General features: G+C 41.7%; 1 pseudogene; it reads right to left on the reverse strand.

Annotated features, from left to right (window-relative positions):
- Window positions 1–382: 382 nt before the first annotated feature.
- On the reverse strand, window positions 383–1,167 carry LOC114028541 (annotated as a pseudogene).
- Window positions 1,168–15,051: the final 13,884 nt, after the last annotated feature.

Below are 15,051 nucleotides of genomic sequence, written 5' to 3' on the forward strand. Positions count from 1 at the left end.
GATAAATATAATAACTGTGATTTTGTCAGATAGAGAAACTGAGGCCCAGAGTCACATGGTTAAGGTTACACAGCTATTTACTTACTTATCTATTTATTTGTTCATTTATTGTGCTAGATTGTTTGTTGTATTTATTATTATTGTTTTTTTTTAACCTACAAGCTTGTTTTATTACCACTCCAAAATGGGAAAAAGTCTCAAAAGAATAGAAAAGTGTCTCATCTCTTTTCCAAGTAATCTCAAATCAAAACAACCAATATGTAGAATTGTATCTTTGATTTTCTTTTATGACTGTTCAACATAGTATCCGTTGTGGTTTTCTTGATATATTGTAGAATCTTTAATAAGTATCAAAGATGTAGGCCTTCATTCAATCTGTCAATCAAACAAGCAGGACTGCAGTTGTGCATCCATCACTTTCTGGATTGATAGTAACCTGTGCAGATTTTCCCCAGATAACTTTGCCTCCTTGTGTCACAAGGCCCAGCTCACTCACATTCACTTCAATGACAGTCCCTTTGGTAATAACACCCAAAGTTGTATATAGTGGGGAGGAGGGATGCTTCTTCACACCAAGTATGGGTAGGCAAAAAGTGGCTTTAAGTTCAGGATGAGTTACATGAGTCTTCTTAAAATGTAAACCCATTGGCCTAATAAATCTTTCATATTTCGGTGGTTTTTGTGTAAAGCCATCCCCAACGAAACAGACTTCAGTAACCATTCTCTTCTAAGCCTTCTTCTTTCTCTTTCCTGTTTGAATAACCTTTAACACTTCTGTTTCTCCCTTGGCATGAACTTTTGGCAAGGGCACTTCGCATTCACCAGCTTTCTCTTTTCGTTTCTGTTTAATCGTGTTGGAAAGAACTTTGGCTCGGGATTGTCCCTCTCTGTCCAGCAGATATGCAGGCACTGCTCCCTGGGGAGTTTTTTCGTCATTCTTTCGCTTGGTATTTCTCTTTTCGTGCATCTTGATTGTCTTTTTCATCTGAATCTTCTCAGCATCACCCTGTTTACGGTAGAGTTTGGCCTTTATAGACCAATCATCTTCTTTGCTTTCTTTGAATGTTCATGAGCCTCTCGGTTTTCCTTCTTTCTCTTTTTCTCATGGTAATCCAAGTGGTTGCCATACCATTTTCGGTGTAATTCTATGTATTCGTTATGTGGCATATTGATAGCTGGGGGCCCATCGAAAAGCTGCTGAAAACGCTTCCAAACTTCAGACCCTCTGCAGTTAGCGACTAACTCCCCAGGACTATTATTATTATTATCCAACCAGCTCATGAACTGATTGTTAAATTTTCATTGTGAGCATTTACAATTTTGTTGTTGTTCAGTCATTTTTCAGTTGTGTCTGACTCTTCATGACTCCATTTGGGGTTTTCATGGCAAAGATACTGGTTTTCCATTTCCTTTCCTAGCTCATTTTACAGATGAGGAAACTGAGGTAAATAGGGGTAAGTGACTTGACTAGGATCATATAACTAGTAAGTGTCTGAGGCAAGAATTGAACTCAGGAAGAAGAATCATCCTGATTCCAAGCCCAGTGCTCTATCCTCTGTGCCACAACTTGGAAATCAGTAAATGCTAAAAATTGGTGCTTGATTTTTTTGTTTCATTGATTGACTAGACCTGAGAAAGTGATGGAGAAAAGAACAACAATGAAGATTAAATTTAAATGTGTGTCGTGTACTCTTTTCCCCTCTGGAGAGCTGATCATTAAATATTTATTACCAGCATACCCCTGATAGCGTGTATAGGGTTTTAATGCTTTGCAAAATGTTTTTTCTCACAACAACCTATTGAATAAGTAGGACAATTATTATTACGCCCATTCTATGGATGAGGAAACCAAAGATTAGAGAGAAAGTAATTTGCCCATGGCTATAGAGCTAGTATGTGGCCAAACTGGAACCCAGATCTTCTGACTCCAAGCCACAACACTCTTTTTTGCCATACCAGGCTGTCTCCAATAACAACAACAGCAACAGCAGTAACAACAATGATTATGTCACCAACTTTAACCGGAGACATAGTTTGTACAATTGAGAGCCGGAATCCTGTGACAGAGCAATGAAAATGACATAAATAAGTTGACAAGACCTACACTGAAGTTGAGGTGGGGAATGTCTTGTCCCATTCAGTTCTAGACCATCTGTTACAACTCGATCTTAAGGCTCTTAGTAGAATGTAAGCTGCTGGAGGCTTGATCATTTTTTTCTTCATCTCCCTAGTTTCTAGCCCAATGGCATGCACACAGTAGGCACTTGATATATGCTTGTTGAATCCAGTATGGTGAGGCCCAGAGAGGTAGCTTGCCCAAGTTCATACCACCTGTTTATTTTCCAATAAATAAAAACTCAGATAATTCCATTGCAACTTTTTTTTTTTGGCTTGGAATCCCAGACTTTAATCATATGTCACTGTCTGGCATGCTACTAGAGCTATCTAAAGACAGAGGTGGATATCAGAGATGTCATCATGGTAGATAGGCTCCTCCTGGTGATAAAGGAATAAAAATATAAACAGTTTTCTGTTTTGCTTTCCTATCTCTGCCCTGGCATAACACTGAAGGGAGACTGTAACTTCCGAGGAAGCTTGTCAGTCTTGACCCACAGCTGACCTGACCTTTGGTGCTCCTCACCCTCACAGGTGCTCCCCTCTCTTCTGCCTACCAGGCTGCTCACCCGCACTACTTACTTATTAACTTATTTACCTATTACTTCAGGTTATTTATTTACCTTTTTAGCTGGGAGGAAACCCCACAGCAGGTGTCCTTTGACCAGGGTCAAATTTTCACCTGCCTTATTCCCACACCTTTTTCACATCCTTGTAAAAATAGATCTTGGAATGATGTCTAACACAACAGGAAGCATTCTGTCTTCTGTTCTTCATAGAAAATCATTAGCTTAGAGTCAGAAGGGGCCTCAGCAGTCATATAGGCCATATATTTTATAGATGAGGAAAAAGAGGCCCAGGGACATTAATTTATTCACTATCACACAAGTAGTAAGTGTCAAGGTGGGATTTGAACCTAGGTCCTCTGAATGTCTTTCTATACTTTTCCCCCTGCTAGACTATAACTTCAATGAAAATAGGATCTGTGTCTTATTTCAATTTTGTATCTCCTCCAACCCCAACCATAGTTTTCTTGTACACAGTAGGAGCTTAATGAATGCTGGTTGAATCCTGCTATACCACAGGCTTTCCCTTGCCCCAATTGTCTTTAGATATTAGAGCTGAAAGGGACCTTAGAGTGGAGAATATTAGAGGTAATTTGAATATGGGTGTGTGTGTGTGTGTGTGTGTGTATGGGGTTGGGGGAAGGTGTTCAGCTTCAAACTTGGAATGTCAGAGGTGGGGAGGGACATTTAGAATGCTGAATCAATCAATCAGAATTTATTAAGCACTTACTAAATGTGTTGGGTACTGTGTCCATCTCTGGTGAGGCAAAGAAAGGCAAATATGCTCTCCCTGCCCTCCCAGAGTTCATAACTGGGGCTGGGGGGGGGGGGGGGGGGGGGGATGGGAGGCTGGACAACAAGCAAATCCCTAAATACATAAAAGATGTGAACAAAAGTCATTGGAAAGTAATCTCAGAGGGAAGCCAAGGGCCTGGGAAAGGCCTCCTGCAGAAGGTGAGATTTGAGCTGATTCTTGAATGGGGTCAAGAAAACTAAGAGTCAGATGTGAGGAGGGATAATACTCTAGGTGTAGGGGACAGCCACTGCAAAGGAGAGGAGGGTGGAGGAGCGTTGCATTCCAGGAATAGCAAATAGGTCCAAATGGCTGAATTGGAGAATTGGAGAATTAAATGAAAGAAGATTAGGAAGGCTGGAAGAGGCTGGGTCGTGAAAGGCTGTAAAAACCAGAGGGCTTTATATTTGTTCCTGAACATAATAGAGAGACACTGGAGTTGATTGAGCTGGGGAAGTGACATGGCCAAATCTATACTTTAAGAAAAATCCCCTTGGCAACTGTGTGGAGGATGGAAATTGGATGAGAAGGGACTTGAGGCAAGGAGATGAACCAGAAGGCTGTTGTCAGCTATAAGAGCTTGAACCAACTGTGAGAGGAGGGGAGCAGAGACATGGAAAGATATTGTGAAGTTAGAAATATTGGCTGCATGGTGCAAGTGAAAGTGAAGATTGGAAGATAACATAGAGGTCATGAGCTTGGGTGACCGGGAGGATGGTGGTACCTTGGACAACAAATAGGGAAGTTGGAAAATGGAAAAGTTTGGGGAGAAGATAATAACTTTGGTTTGGGACATGTTGAGTTTGAGATGTCGATGGGACATCCAATTTGAGATATCAAAGAGGTTGTTGGTGACAGGGGGACCAGGGCTACTAGATATCCACATCTAGAAGTCATCTGCATAGAGATGATCATTGAACTCATGGGAGCTGATGAGATACCACATGAAGAAGTATAGAGGGAGAAGAGAAGAGGGTTCAGGACAGAACCCTGAGAGGCACTTGTGGTTAGAGGGGTCTGGAGAAGGGTTCAGCAAAAGAGACAGAGAACCAGGAGAGAAGAGCGGCATGAAAACCTAGAGAAGAGAGAGTACCTAGGAGCAGATGGTGATCAGCAGTGTCAGAGGCTACCGAGAGGTGAAGAAGGATGAGGACTGAGAAGAGGCCATTAAATGGGGCAAGTAAGAGATCACTGGCAGGGGCAGCTAGGTGGCCCAGTGGTTAAAGCTCCAGCCTTGGAGTCAGGAGGACCTGCGTTCAAATCCGGCCTCAGACACATGACATTTACTAGCTGTGTGACCCTGGTCAAGTCACTTAACTCTGATTGCCTCACCAAAAAAGAAAGAAAGAAAGAAAGAACGAAAGAAAGAAAGAACAAAAGAAAGAAAGAAAAAGAGATCATTGGCAACTTTGGAGAGAGTAGTTTCAGTTGAATGATGAGGTTGGAAGCCAAAATGTGAAGGAATTAGATGGAAGTGTGGAGAGAGGAAACGGAGGCACCTATATAAGATGGCTTTCTTGAGAAATTTGGCAGAAAATGGGAGAAGAGATACTAGGTGATAGCTAGTGGGGATGGTCAGATAAAGTTCAAGAGGGGTTTTTTTTTTGGATGGGGAGACATTGGTATGTATAGTTGGCACAGAAAAGGAGCTAATAGGGAGAGACTGAAGGTTATAAAAGGTGTGGATGATACAAGAGAATATCTGCTCGAGAAGATGGCAAGTAATGGGATCTAGGGTGCACATAGAGAGGTAGACATTGGCAAAAAGAAGGGCCAACTCTTCATCAGAGAAGGGAGGGGATGAGGAGATAGTAGGGGATGTCTGAGTGAATGAGAAAAAGAGGAGAGAAGGGTGAGCTTTTGTCAAATTTTTGTCAGGACGTCAGAGCTGGAGAGAACCTTTGATGGAAGAATGTCAGAATGGTTGGATACTTCAAACATAAAATATCAGAGCTGAAAGGGACCTTAGAACACAGAATGTCAGAGCTTGGAAAGCCATGAGAACACAGAATGTCCAGGCTGGGAGGGCATTTAGAACAGGGAAGGTCAGAGCTGGGGAACCCTTAGAACCCAGAATGTCAGAGATGGGAGGACCCTTAGAACACAATGTCATAGCTAGAAAGGCTTTAGAGCATAGAATGTTAGGGCTGAAAGGGGCTGTAACAGGCCAGTAATAACTAAAGCAATATGTGCTCATTATGACACATCAATTTCCTGCTAAGGATCTCTTCAAGTGACCCAAGGGAGGCAATGAGAGAGACGGGAGCTAAGCTCAAGCATCCTTGGCTATCTTCCCTTTGTGAATCACCCATAGATATGGGCCCTTTGCTCTGATGCCTTTGTTCAAGTTTCTTCCTTATTGGGTCAATGGCACAAGTAAATGGACCATGGACAGTTCTGGCTTGCAACATAGACCCCAGAGCCTATCTTGTCCAGTTCTTCATACGATTGAAAAGAGTTTCATTTGGGGCAGAGTTCAATGAATACTTCCAGGCAAATTTTCATCAGGCCAAGCCACTTGGATAAAATTTCCTGGGTCCCTAAAAATTGCTACCGCTTCCTGATTGATACAGAAGAGACAGGTTAAACCAGAGGCTAGTGGGTCATGGGACAATTTCTTCCTGCCCCCCCTCCCCCCACATACCTGCTGGCTTCAGAAAAAGCATAGGTTTAGTGTCATGAAGACTGAGCTTGGAGTCAGAAAAGCTGGAGGGCAGTTCCTGGCTCTGGCATTAACTAACCTACCTTGATCAAGTAAGTCAAATGACCTCCATGAATTGCTATTTCCTCATTTGTAAATTGGGGATAATAATCTCATGCCCCTCCTACTTCATAGGAAAGTTGTGAGGGATAAGTGAGAAAATATATGTGAAAGAGCTTTGTAACCATAAAGCACTGCATAAATATTAATTGTTAGTATTGTGACTATTGTTAGTATAATTACTAGGGTAGTGAGTCATTTTTTTTCTGTCCCCAGAGTTCTTGAGAATAACTCAAAGCAAATGGAGGCTGTTAACACAGGACTCAGCATGGTATAATAAAAAGGGCATTGAACTGAGAATCAGAATGACAAAATTTGGATTCTATTTCTGCTCCATGTGACCCCATGATCTTTGGCTACATCTCTCCTTTCTCTGAGTCTTCTTTTCCTCAACAATAAAATGAGATATTGAACCAGATAATCACTGAGACCTCTCAGCTCTGACATTCTGTGTTCTAAGGTTCTTCCCAACTCTGACATTCCATGTTCTAAGGACCCTTCCAATTCTGACATTCTCTATTCTAAGGTCTCTCTCCCCCCTAAAATCCCATGATCCTATAAATTCTGTGTCACCAGCTTCCTTCGGTCTTGGTGGCACAAATTCATTTTCTCTGCTGGTGCAAGAAGGAGCTGAACCTGCTCCTAATTAATTGTTCCCAGGGTCATTAATTCTGAATGATTCACTCACAGAAGCTGCAGAGAAAACAGTGGCTCTGGGAATGCCAGAAGAAAACAGTGAACAGTGTGAATGGGGTGGATTGTCTTGTGGCATGAGAGGGCCTTTGTATTCCATGTAGTTGGAAACGGGCTTGTCTGGCCATGGGACCCGTCATTGAAGCTCTTTTAGGGAGATGTCCTGTCCATCCTCCTGGCCCATTATCTGGCATCCGGCACCGCTCCTGATGGACCTAAGTGTCAGCCTCCCAGGTGTCAGGCTGATGTCAGCAGGAAGAAGGAGCAAGGACTCACGTGGCAGCCTGCTCCCCTCTGCAATTCCCACTGGCTGGGCCATTCACCATCTCTCCAGTACCTGGTCACTCCCATAGGGCTGGCCTGGTTTCAGGGTTGGTATGGCTTATAGCTGAGGCTTTGAGCTCACTGGGGGATATCTGAGACTCAGCTGGAAGTCACTTCTCATGCTACTTACCTATGAGGTTTGTCTCCATGTCAATAATTTTTATGTATTCAAAATTAGACCATTGGAATGAGTGAGGAAACTGAGGTTGTTGTAGAATCTTGGGTATGACCCTTCCTCTCTTTCGGACTCACTTTTCACCTCCATAAAAAAGGGGGCTGGCCTAGATGATCTCTAAGGCCCTTGCAGAACTAAGGTTTTATGGTCTATGCTTCAAAGTACTTTCCAGTGTGAACTTTCTATGTTCTACATTCACTTCCAGCCCTAACATTTTCCTGGTTCAAATCCTACCTTTGACATTTACTGCCTGTGTGACCTTGGGCAAGTCACTTAATCATTAAGGACCTCAGATTCCTCATCTGTAAAATAAGGGGGCTGGCATCTGAGGTCCGTTCCAGCTCATGCCTCATCACTGTCCCAGTCCCCCAAGGATCTAGCCTGGTCCTTCTTCTCTTCTCCCTATAGCCTCATCAGCTCCCCTGTGTTCAGTTACCCTCTCTATTCATATAATTCTTAGATCTATATATCAAGCTCTATCCTCTCTCCTGACCTCTTGTCTTGAATCATTAACTTGCTGCTTTTTGTACCTCTCAGACTGGATGATCCATTGACATCTCAAACTCAGGAGGTCCAAAACTGAACTCATTATCTCACACCCCCTTGCCACCCAACACTCTTCTCTTCTGAACTTCCTCTTACCGCCAAGGATACCACCATTCATAATGCCCTAGCTCCCAACCTGAGTATCATCCTCAACTCCTCTGCACCTAGGCAGCACCATAGTGTACAGACTATTGGCCTTGGAGTCAGGAAAACCTGAGTCCAAATTTGGCCTCAGACACTTACCAGCTGTGTGACCCTGAACAAGGCCCTTAACCACTCTTTGCTTCAGTTTCCTCATCTGTGAAACGAGTATAACAATAGCACCTATGTTTCCAAGGTTATTGTAAGGATCAAATGAGACAATATTTGTAAAGTGCTTTGTAAATCTTAAGTGCTATAAAAAATGCTAGCTGTTATTACTATTACTTGGTTAAATTAATTAATCCTTATTTATTCATTTTAAATAATTTATTATTTTATCAGTTTACTATGTTAATAATTAATTATTCTTTATTAATGGACTGATTAGTTAATTTAAAGATGTTATTATTTTATTAAATACTGTGATGATAGTTAATTTTTAATAAAGTAATAAACTATTACTATTATGTAATAATAATAATAGTGATAATGATAGCTAACATTTATATGGCATTTACTATGTGCCAGGCACTGTGCTAAGTGCTTTGTAATTATTGTCTCATTTGATCCTCACAATGACTGTGGGAGGCAGGTAATATTATTGTCCCCACTTTACGGATGAGGAAACTGAGGCAAGAAGAGGTTCAGTCCAACGTCACACAATTTGTAAGCATCTGAAGCTGTATTTGAACTCAGGTCTTCCTGACTCCAGGCCCAGTAGTCCATCCACTGTGCCACCTGCTGCCACTTTAACCTTTCTGGGCCTCATTTTCCTCGTTTGTAAAATGACGTGTTTGGACAAGATATCCTCTGAGGTCCCTTCCAGCTCTGGAACTAGGTTCTCATGACCTCTTGGAGCCTCAGTTTCCCCACTTGTAAGATGACAATGATCATGAGCACACCACATATCTCGTTAGGCTATCGTAAGTCAAAGTCTTTCTAAACCGTCAAGTCTTAGAGTAATGAGCTACTGTGATGGTGATGTCAGAGAATTGATTAGGACATGGAAACACATTGGAGCCTGGGATTTCTTTATATGGAAGCAAGCTCAGCACCTTACACCCGCACCCCAATGGCCTCACCTGAATTTCCAGATTCCTAAGTCACCAGAGCAAAGGAGGCTCCCTTTTCTCCTCCCTCCCTCCCCCTTGAATTTCCCGGAAGGGTTTGGCCTTTGTTTGGGTAGCTTGTTGTTAGAGTTTCCATGGGGCTGGCCCTGTTTTGGGCTTGCATCAGCTTCAGGTGAAAAACTCCGGTTGTTCACAATAGTAGGGGGCAGGAAATAGGCTGCTAGGGCAGCCTCCTATCCAGGAGACCATCAAGGAAAGAAGAGAAGGAGAAAGAAGAGGAGGAAAAAGAGGAGGAAGAGGAAGGGGAGAAAGAAGAGGAGGAGGAAGAAGAGGAGAAGAAGGAGGAGGAAGAAGAGGAGGAGGAGGAAAAGGAGGAAGGAGAAGGAAGAGGAAGAAGAGGAGAAGGAGGCTTAACTTGGTTCAAAGATGTCCTGATTAGAGAAGAATGAGATTATGTTTAATGGATCCAGTGATGTGAGGCCCAAGATGGGTGAAAGTGCTTCCCAGTGTTAGCTGTCAAAAACCAAGAATGTCTGATTTCCTAGACAGGCCCTGCCTGTACCCACCTCTCCTCCAGGCTTCAAAGTCCTCCCCATCCAAAGGGCTTCAAGCATGAAGCCTAAGACCTTGTGCCCCAGACTTTCAGTGCATGCATCGTAGAGAAGACATGGTGGGGGCCCATGGAAGCCAGTAGGAAAAGAATTTGCTGTTCAGATTCAGTTCGATGCAAGAAACATTTAGTGTTCGCTGTATGCAGAATAAGAAAGAGGGGGGAAAAGAGATAAGGAATGAGAGGTAGTGTTGCTTAGTGGATAGCAAGCCATCCTTGAGGCCAAGACAGTCTGATGTTTAAGGGGCTTGAATTTGTGTTCAGGTTTCACCTCTGAAGCATCCTAGCTTTGTGAGCCTAGATGAGTCACTTGCCCTCTTTGTGCTCTATCTAGCCAGAGGTGTCAGACTCATTGCCACAGCTGCAGGATGTTAAGTCCATATGGATTGCTGCTGAGAACTATTTGCAAAAACCTGCCTATTTCATTTTAAAATCAACATCGAGGATACTCTCATTATCCATGAAGCTCAATTTCAAAAAGATTTTACATATGAATACCCCAAAGACCTGGGAATTCATCATTGTGAGGAACTTCTAGAATGAGAGTTGCAATCTGCTTGTGAATTAATTAGCAGAGAAGTCCTAGCAGAGGACAGGCAGAGGTCAAGTGCCCTGCTTGGGCATCACAGATTCATCGATTTAGAGCTGGAAGAGACATTAGCGGAGCACTGAGTCCAACTTTCTCATTTTACAGATGAGGAAACTGAGGCACAAAACAGTGAAGTGACTTAGCCAAGGTCTCACAGCTAATGTCAGAGGCGAGATTTGTATGCAGGTCTTCCCAACTCCATGCATTGTATCTATCATGCAACACTATCTCCTTAAAACTCTTATAAAGATGAGAAAGCAGGTTGGTAATTATTGGTGTTCTCTCAGATTCCTTTTTTTTAAAATATTTAATAACATCAGTGATCCCCTCCCCCCATCCTTTTGGTATTTCCCCCTCCCTGAGATAGCTTGTAAAGTGTTCCTTCGATGCTTTCGAGTTCCCAGTGTAGATTTCCTTGTTGTGCTCTCGCTTGGGGCGAGCTCTTCCCAACTTTGTCTTCCTACTTCTTCACAGATCACTTTGGGGACTGAGGCGTTAGAGTCCAGATGCAGGGGTTCTGCCACGGCCAATTATTAAAATAGATGGTTAAGGAAACCTTAACAAATATGTTCCAGTTTATATCTACTCGTCCTCTTCAGGTATCAATGCTTTTGCAATGACATAACATAGCTCATTTGAGTCTCAGGACAAACTTTCTATAGACATGTTTTTACATCCACTGTCTTTTTCCATTTTAAAAGGCAATGCTGCTCATACCCTTCCACAATACTCCTGGGAAGTGTTCTGCAAATGAGTTCATATTCTAAACCTGTGAGGCTCTGCCTTTGCTCCTCATTTGGAAAGGAGCTCAAGTGTTTGCTATTTGAGGAGGCTTCTGGATTCTTCCCCCCTCTTCCCACACCTTTTTAAAAATATTTATTCACTTTGAACTTAAATACAAAAAGATCAAAAAAACAAAAAAAGGAACATTCCCATGTATACAGCACAACATAAAAAGATTTAATATAAAATCATGAATTTCCATTTCATACTGTTTACTTAAAAAAACACTATGTAATAAATACTACACACCATTTTCAAAGCTACCCAGCTTTTCTGTGTTTCCTTTTAAGTTTTCTTTTGTTCTCTGCTGTGCACTTTTTATTTTTTTTCTCCTTCCCTCCCTCCCCTCCTCTAGAGAAGGCTATCGTTACACAAATGTGTGTGTGTATTTGTAAAACCATATTATGCATACTTCCATTTATCCACTCTTTCTTTGGATGTGGATAGCATCTTCCCTCATAGATCCTTTGTAGTTGATTTGAGTATTTTTAATACTCAAAATGATTTAGTTATTTTAAGGGGTTTCTGGATTCTTTGGGCCCCCTTATTGTGGCTACCCTTTGTCATTAATTTCACTTTCCCCTTATATGTTGTATTGAATGATTTATTAAAAACCTGAGAGGAAGAGTAGTGCAGTGGTTAGAAAGCTTGCTTGGAAGGGAGGTTCAAATCCTGTCCCTGACACATACTGCCTGTGTGGCCCTGTGTAAGTCACTTCTCCATGTGTTCTAGGTTGCTCTCTATGTCTATAAATTGCAGAACATTGGTAGAGGAGTTTCTTCCCCCTGAATTTCCCTCTATACCTATGGAATCACAGATTTAGTGCCTATCCCTATTAAAGCTTACTATTATAAAATAGATGGTTTTGCTTCTATGAAACTAAAAAGCTTTAACATCAAGGAAGTTGATGCTGTAAAATAAGGAGAGAAATACTTCAGTAGGAAAAAGATCTTGACATCAAATATCTGTTAAGAGCCAGATTCTTATATCAAACTGCTTACTGTCTTAGGGAGGGGAAAAAGAGAAAGAAAGAGAGAAAATTTGGAACTCAAAACAAATTTTTTAAAATGATTGTTAAAAGTTGTCTTTACATGTAATTGGAAAAAATAAAATTATATATTATATTTTTAAAGAGCCAGATTCTTTCTTTGGTCTAGAACTCAAATTTCATTAGTGTAAGAAAGTTCTGGCAAGGAAACTCCTTTTGTCTATGCCATTTGGTACCTGCTCTAGAGCTTAGATTCTTGGTTGTCTAGGGGGTCACTGAGAGGCAATGACTTGCCCAGGGTGACAGCCAGTTTGTGATAAAAGTGGAATGTGAACCAAGGTCTTACTGACTTAAAGGCCACATTGTCTCTTGAATATCTAAGAGTTGGATATCCAAAGAAATAAATGCACAGATGGGCATATATAGTTTTAAAAGAATTGCAAACTATCCATAACAAAATACTGACCTGAATTGCCAATAATAAGAGGAATATAAAACAACTCAGAGGTCTCACCTCTCAACCCTCAAAATGCAAAGATGATAAATGATGGAAATAGTCAATACCGGAGGGCTCTAGGAAGAGAGACACACAAGTACTTGTTGGAGCTACAAATTGGTCCAGTCATTCTGAGAAACGATTTAGAATTATGTGAGAAGAGTCACTCAAATGTTTACATCCTTTGACTTAAAACTATTGGATACGTGCCCTGAGGAATTGACTTCAAAGATAGGGAGAAAGGTCCCATATATTGCAAAATATTTGTACCATTATTTTATTGTTGTCAGAAAAATTGGAAACAATTCAACAAATGTTGAAAAAAATTGGAAACAGAAGTGGATATCCTTCAACTGGGGAATGGCTGAAAGAATCATGTTATGTGAATGTAATGGAAATTATGACATCACTAGAAATGATGGCTGCGAGTAATTTAGACATCTGCTTTTACTTTGTCCAAATATGAACAGAGAAGTAGTTCAATGTATGAATTGATACAGATTAAAGTAAGCAGAAGCAAGAGAACGCTATGCACAGAGACTGCAATGGTATAAAGGCCACAACAATAAAAGACAGTCAAATGGTGATTAATTGTAATTACCGATCTCAGTCCTAGTGGATTGATGACGAAACCCTCCTCCCTTCTCTCCCTTGAGAGGATGCAGAATGGAATGTCGTATTGTCCATCGGATGGGTCACTGTGTGTATGGGCAGGCACTGCTCCCTGAAACACTTTTCTTTGTTATAAGGGAGGGAAGGATCATTGGTAGGGAGGTATTAAGGAGAAATTACTTTGTTGTAAAAACAAAAGGCAACAATAGCCCAGCAAAAAAGATCACTAGGCAGGGGAAAAAATTAAAACTGAGTAGCAACCAATTAAACCGGCTTAGTAACTTTCAAAAATGTAATTAATTTCAAAGAAACAGATGTATCAGGCCAAGTCTAGTAGTTGCAAAACTCCAGCAAATAGCTTGAGAGGAAATCGATAGGGGAAAGAGAGTATCTCTCTTTCCTTCTCTCTCTCTTCTCCATCTCCTCTTCCTCCACCCCTCCCCCAACTGTGAGAGTTCTGGAGAGCCTTCAGTCTTATCAAAGGTCCAATGGATGACCAGAACTGGTAATGGGGTGTACCCAAGCTGGTAACAGTAGCCACAAGAACAGGGAGGTAGCCAAGCACTGATCTTGCTGAGAGCCATACACTCCACAAAGGGAGAAAAAACTTTTGAGTAACCGGGATTTGCAAATTTTCCCTTCGGTCACACATGCTGTTAACATGTGCCTCACTTTCTACTTTCATTTTGAGCTCACTGTCCCCTGGGACCTTGGGTGTACAGGGGGAAAGCACAATCTCCAGTTTGGGAAGAATGTTTTATGCTACACATTCTTACTTCAACATGGTGGGTTGACTCTTTCTATGTCTTTCTATTCCATGCTAGGCTACTGCTGCTTCCTACCTATTCTGTTCTTTTTATGGAAGGTCTGTTCCCATTCCACCAAGTATCATGATAGGCTTAGGGCTCTAGGAGAGCAGACCTTTTGCAGTATTCCTTTGGAAAATCATTCCACTCTCCTAAGGAACAGCAGCCTCAGGCCTTGATTTTGGAAAATTAGACAGAGGGACACTTAACCAGATGTGTGACTCTGGGCAAGTCATTTAGTCTCTGTCTGCCTCAGTTTCCGCAGCTGTAAAATCAGAATAATAAAGTGCCTACCTCATGGAGTTATTGTGTTATAATTATCTCAAAAGTCAGTAAGTTCAAAAGTTACTCTTGAGGAAATTTTCTCTGGATATCTTCTCATCCAATTCCCCAGTTGAACCTCAAGCTTAAGAGCGTAATCAGGCTCCCAGGTTTCACTATTGACTAGCTAGAAATATGTTCAACGAGAATCCTGGACTCCCAGAGTATTAGATCTGGGAAGGACTTCAGAAGACTGAATGCTAGAGCTATAATGGAATTGGGAACACAGATTGTCAGAACTGGGAAGACCCTTAAGACACAGAATGTCAGAGCTGGAAGGAGCCTTAGAACACAGGATGTCAGGCCTGGTGGGGGCACCTTAGAGCATTGAAAGTAAGAGCTGGGGGCAGCTAGGTGGTGCAGTGGATAGAGCACCGGCCCTGAAGTCAGGAGGACCTGAGTTCAAATCCGGCCTCAGACCAAACACTTGACACTTACTAGCTGTGTGACCCTGGACAAGTCACTTAACCCCAATTGCCTAAAAAACAAAAAAACAAAAAACAAAACAAAAAAAAAAGAAAGTAAGAGCTGGGTGGGGAACTCAGAGGAGAGACTATTAGAGCTGGAAGGGACCAAAGATCACAGCATGACAAAGCTAGAACTAAGAACCAATTTAGAACTAAGCTGTCAGAATTGGAAGGGCCCTTGAAATATCTGGTATG

The sequence above is a fragment of the Vombatus ursinus genome, unplaced genomic scaffold (genome assembly GCF_900497805.2).
Source record: "Vombatus ursinus unplaced genomic scaffold, bare-nosed wombat genome assembly UNPS02014884.1, whole genome shotgun sequence".
NCBI lineage: Eukaryota > Metazoa > Chordata > Mammalia > Diprotodontia > Vombatidae > Vombatus > Vombatus ursinus.